This window comes from Phascolarctos cinereus, unplaced genomic scaffold (assembly GCF_003287225.1).
Source record: "Phascolarctos cinereus isolate Bilbo 61053 unplaced genomic scaffold, phaCin_HiC Scaffold_1;HRSCAF=81, whole genome shotgun sequence".
Classification (NCBI taxonomy): domain Eukaryota; kingdom Metazoa; phylum Chordata; class Mammalia; order Diprotodontia; family Phascolarctidae; genus Phascolarctos; species Phascolarctos cinereus.
In genome coordinates this window covers 184,272,474-184,279,084 of record NW_027555514.1, presented here as the reverse complement: position 1 = coordinate 184,279,084, position 6,611 = coordinate 184,272,474, and positions in this window count along the sequence as shown.

Here is a 6,611-nt window from a genome sequence, read left to right as displayed (position 1 = left end):
TTTCGACACATGTACTCCACTTTCCATGCTTTTGTTGATACTCATCCCTTCCACAGTTAATATCCTTCCATTTCCTCTATGTCTGTTTCAACCTTACATGTCCTTTAACGTCCAATGCAATTCCCTTATCAGGAGACAATCCCTGATTCCTCCAATTTATTCTGAACATCAGTTGAAGTTATGGTCAGTACCACACAGGTCAACATTTTTCTAATTCATATATGTATACATCTGGATTGTCATTATATCCCAAGCAGATCGTGAATCACTGAAGAGTAGAAAAGCATATTATATAGAGGAAGCTAGATGGCTTAGTGGATAGAGTTCTGGTCCTAAAGTCAGAAGTTGAAATATGGCCTCAGTTACCAACTAGCTGTGTGACTCTGGTAAAGTCACTTAAACCTTTATCTGCCTCAGTTTCCTCACCTGTAAAATGAGATAATATTTGTAAGGTGCTTAGCATAGTGCTTGGTGTCCAGTAGGCATTTAATAGAGTCTTGTTTCCTTTCATATGCTTTAAGTCTTTGTTAATGTCTAGAATGGCATTGGGTACGTAGGAAGAACCCAGTATATATTGTTAGAATGATTTTTCCCTTTCTGAATCTTGAGCACTCTGATTGCTCTAATGAATTTCTTGTTTTTTAGTTTATACTATAATTGTTTGTGTGAATGATTTACCTAGCTTTCTGTAAGCCACAGGACAAGGGTAAGACTTTTTAAAAATCTCCATATCCCATGCATCTGGTATTGTACTTTGCACATATTACAATGTTCGCCAAAATTTTTATTTGTTTTTGTTGCTTTATTATTTGTTAATAATTTGTTATGTATTTAAACTAATATTTATGGGTACCAACCCAAACCTAAGATTGTAGTTGCCTGGAATAAAATCACCCTCTGAGAAGGACCTTACTCAATCTTTAGAAATTCCTTGGCATTTACTGTGGTATAGTTTTATCTGTGGTATGAGAAAGTATCATTAATTATAATGGAACCAATTCCACTTGAATTGTTAGTTGGGAGTTGAAATAGGGGGAGGCAGTAGTCATAACTGTCTGGAAGATTTGGGCAAGAAATTCCAGCTTTCATTATGACTATTTAAAAAATGAGAATAATGCATACTTTTTTGTCACAATGGAACTTCCCAGCAAGTGCTCAAATACCATATGAAGTACATTCCCTGAAAATACTTAATACATTATCACCTTCCACTTCTGCAGCTTACTGATTATTAAAATTAGGGAAAAGTATGGGTTTTAGCTTTAGTGATTTGGTACTGATTTTATTGTCTACTTCATTTCATTTGTTGCCTTTTAGTGTTGTCTTTATTTATATTTTTATGCTCATTTTCACATGTTCTTTTAGCTCTGCATTACTATATGTAAGTCTTCCTATACATTTTTTTCTTTATATTCATCATTACTTATGGTGCAAAGATATTTTATTGTATTCATAATAACATTTTTTTGGGTCAGTCTTTTAGAGAGGGGACTAACGTCAATACTTTCTTAGTTCAAGTTCAATTTGGGATGAAATGAGGCAAACACAAAGGAAATTTATTTTACCCCAAGAAAGCAGAGTTACACAATATATAGTGACACTTTTCTTCAGTGCTGGTATCCACAGTTTCCCTTACCCCTTCATGGAAATGAGTCTAGTCAGCAAGACAAGTATGATGACTTACAATGTGTCAGGCCTCCCCCAAATCTGAGAGACTTAGCCTCCGTGTGACTTTTTTATGGCTCTAGGTGATGAAGAAATTGGGGCCAATCAGATCCTGCATTCTCTAGGGTTTTCTTAATAAACCATTTTATTGTCTTAAAATACAGATAGTTTTTCTTTCTTTGCCTGAACATATCCCCTTAATTTTGTCTCTTTGTGATAGGAAACACTTATAGTACTTAGTCAAATAATAATGGAGATGAAGAGGATTTTTATTTTGTCCTTAATCACATTGGAAAACTTTCACTGTCTTCTCCATTATAACTTTTGGTTTAAGATAAATTTTTTTGATAATATTTAAAAAGAAAGTCCTTTCATTACTGTGCTTTTTAGTGTGTTTTTTTTTAACATAAATGAGCACTGCATTTTGTCAAAGACTTTTTCTACATCTATTAGTATTATTGTATTTTCTTTCCTATTTGGTATGAAAATTCTTAATTATGGAAATAGTTTTTATAATATTGAACTAAAATTGAATTCTTGGTTTATGCAACTTAATGACTTCTCAAAGCTTTGATGGAACTATGGTACTATCTTCACCCGTGCATGTTACAAACGATCTCTACTTTCTTATCTTGGATGACTCTTGTCCATGTTTTCCCACAAATTCTATGGGAAGTATACAGAACATGCTAGATACTTTCTTTTTATATCTCTTGACATTTTGTGGAGAGAAGTGGAGTACACAGGCTGTCTACTAGTTATCCCTCGCTTTCATACATGACTAACTCACTTCCTTTTCTATCTATTTTATATTTATCTGCAGTATCAGATCTCAAACTATACTACAGATTGGTAGTCATCAAAACAGTTTGATACTGGGTAAGAAATGAGTGATTGATCAATGGGATGGAATAAGTACATAGTAATAAAGTAAATGACCAAAATTACCTAGTGTTTGATAAACCCAAAGTTCTAAGCTACTGGGGCAAGAACTTGCTGTTTGACAAAAACTACTGTGAAAATTGGAAAACAGCTTGGCAAAAACTAGTCATCTAGTTTTTTATACATTTATTTATCTCACACTGTATACCAACACAAGCTCAAAATTGGTAAGTGATTTAGACAGAATGGGTGATATCATAAACAAATTCAGGGAGAAAGTAAAAAAAAATCACCTGTCACCTTTATGTATAAGGTGAGACTTCATGACCAAATTAGAGATAAAGAGGATCATGGGAGGTAAAATAGATAATTTTGATTCCATGAAATTAAAGTGGTTTTATTCAGAAAAAGCCAATGCAGCCAACATTAGAAGGAAAGGAAGAAACTGGGGAAAAAATTACAAGTTTCTCTGATAAAGGTCTTATTGCTAAAATATATAAGGAACTGAGACAGATTTATAAGAATAAGAGCTATTCCCTAATTGATAAATGGTCAAGGGGTATGAAAACTCAGTTTTCAAAAAAAAGAAATCAAAGCTATCAAGTCACATGAAAAAATGCTCTAAATTATGAATACATCATTAGAGAAATGCACGTTAAAACAACTCTGAGGTACTACTTTACACTTTTCAGATTGGCTAACATGACAGATGAGGAAAAAGACAAATGCAGGAGGATATATGGAAAACTAGGTATACTAATGCATATGAACAAAAATATTTATAGTTAGCTCTTTTTGTTATGGCAAAGAATTGGGAATTGAGGGGATTCCGATCAGTTAGGGAATAGCTGAACAAGTTGTGCGATATGATTGTAATGGAATATTATTGTGCCATAAGAAATGACAAAGGGGTTGGCTTCAGAAAATTTTTGGAAAATTAATATAAGTTTAGGCAAAATTAAGTGAGTAGAACCAGGAAAACACCATATGAAGTAACAGCAATATTGTAATGATAATCAGCTGTGAAAGGCAGCTATTCTGACCAATATAATGATCCTTGACAATTCCAAATGACTCACGATGAAAAATCTTATCTACCTCTACAAAGAACTAATGAAATCTTGAATGCAGATTCAAGCATTTTTTTTTCATTTTTGTTTTGCTTTTTTTCTTTTTTGCAACATGGTCAAGTAAAATTTTTTTCATGACTTCATATGTTCTCAATGGGTGGAGGGAGGTAGAAGAACAGAGAAAATTTGGAACTGGAAAAAATTAACAAAAATTAATTTACATTTATCTGATAATATCCTTTTCCCACTTCTCCTGCAGAGTCATTCATTAATGATATGCTACATCCTGTGAACACCAACTACATACTTCTATTTATATACCTTTGGGTGACTTATAATTTTAATTCTTCTGAAATTGAGGATGGTCTATAACTTACAACTGTACATATAACTATAAGAATATTGTTATTTAAAAGACAAACTTTAGTTTTGGGGACAATCATGGAGTTATTAGAACTGTAACTTTCAAAGCAAAATCCAGCCTTCCTTCTTCTTCAATTCTGGGTCAAGCACATTTTATATTTACAGTGTTTGTCAAAGACATATGCACTGATAGATCTGTTCTGTGAGCTATTGATCCAATATCATCCTAAGGGATTTCACCATTATTATTGACAACTCTTCTAATATCCTAACCACACAATTCCTCAACCTCCTCAACTCCAAGGACCTCTTTGTCTATGCCATTTTAACTAGGTACTGGCTGGTCATGTCTTAGAGGTGGTACAGTTGCACGGAATTCTGAAATCTAAGTTTATAAGCTTCAAAATTCTACTCTTTCTGACTCCATCTCTTATCCCTTCATCTCGTCCCCTCTCTTGCTCATAGTAAACTTGTTCTTTGATTTCATCCTGAACTATTTTTTCTTTGACCTCTCTCTCACCTCCTAATAAACTTCTGCCATGAAAGTGGTGGACAGAAGCCAGGAAGTTATCTGAGCTCTCCCCAAGTTTCCTTTGGAAAAAACACTAAACCAAGCCTCTAACCAGATTCTGGGGTGACAGAACACACACAAAGATGGAGTGAAACAATTTTCCAGCTTAAGATAACTTAGGAAAAAGCCAATAAAACAAGCCAATAAAATAGATAAACCTTGGTTAATTTGATTAAAAAGAAGGAAGAAAACCAAATTACCAGTATCAAAAATGAAAAGGGTGAATTCACCACCATTGAAGGGGAAATTAAAACAATAATTAGGAACTGTTTCATCCAACTGTATGCCAATAAACTGACAACCTTAGTGAAATGGATGAATATTTACAATAATACAAATTGCCCAGATTAACACAAGAGGAAGTGCAATACTTAAATAACCCCATTGCAGAAAAAGAAATTGAGCAAGCCATCAATGAACTACCTGGGAAAAAACCTCCAGGGCCAGATGGATTTACAAGCCAATTCTATTAAACATTTAAAGAATAATTAATTTCAATGCTATATAGACCATTTGTGAAAATAGGCAAAGAAGGAGTCCTACCAAATTCTTTTTATGATACAAATATGGTATTGATACCTAAGCCCAGAAAGAGTCAAAACAGAGAAAGAAAATTATAGACCAATTTACCTAATGAATATAGATGCAAAAATTTTAAATAAAATATTAGCAAAAAGATTACAGCAACTTATCATGAGATAGGATTTATAACAATAATGCAGAGCTGGTTCAGTATTAGGAAAACTATTAATATAATTGATCATATCAACAACAAAACTAAAAAACCAAATGATTATCTCAATAGATGAAGCAACACCCATTCCTATTTAAGAAATCTAGAGAGTTTTGGAATAAATGAGGCCTTCCTTAAAATGATAAATAGCATCTACCTAAAACCATTAACAAGCATTATATGTAATGGGGATAAGCTAGAAGCATTTTTAATAATATCAGGGGTGAAACAAGGATGCCCATTATTCCCACTGTTACTCAATATGGCACTAGAAATATTAGCTTTAGCAATAAGAGAAGAAAAAGAAATTGAAGATATTAGAATAGGCAAAGAAGAAACTAAGTTATTACTTTTTGCAGATGATATGATGATAGAGAATCCTAGAGAATCAAGTGAAAAACTACTTGAAATAATAAAGAACTTTAGCAAAGTTGCAGGATATAAAACAAACCCACATAAATCATCAGCATTTCTTTATATTATTAAGGAAGCCCAACAGCAAGAGATAGAACGAGAAATTCCGTTTAAAGTTACTGTAGACATTATAAAATATTTAGGTGTCTACCTGCCAAAAGAAACCCAGGAACTATATGAACACAATTACAAAACACTTTTCACATAAATAAAGTCAGATCTAAATAATTGGAAAAACATTAGTTGCTCATGGGTAGGTGGAGCTAATATAATAAAAATGACAATTCTACCTAAATTAATTTACTTATCCAGTGCATACCAATCAAATTAACAAAAATTATTTTACAGAGCTAAAAAGAAAAATAACAAAATTCATCTGGAAAAAAAAAGGCCAAGAATATAAAGGAACTAATGAAAAAAATGCAAAAGAAGGTAGACTAGCCATACCAGATCTAAAACTATATTATAAAGTGAAAATCATCAAAACTATTTGATTCTGGCTAAGGAATAGAGTGGTGGATCAATGGAATAGGTTAGGTATACAAGGCACAGTAGTAAATGATCTACTGTTTGATAAACCCAAAGACTCCAGCTTCTGGGATCAGAACTCACTATTTGACAAAAACTGCTGGAAAAACTAGAAAATAGTATGACAGAAACTAGGCATAGATCAACATCTCACACCCTATACAAAGATAAGGTTGAAATGAGTTTAGGGATTTAAACATAACATAAACCAAATTCTTTTTATGACAGATATGATGCTGATACCTAAACCAGGAAGAGCTAAAACAGAGAAAGAAAATTATAGACTAATTTTCCTAATGAATATTGATTCAAAAAATTTAAATAGAATATTAGCAAAGAGATCACAGCAATTTATCAGCAGGTCAATACACTATGACCAGAGATT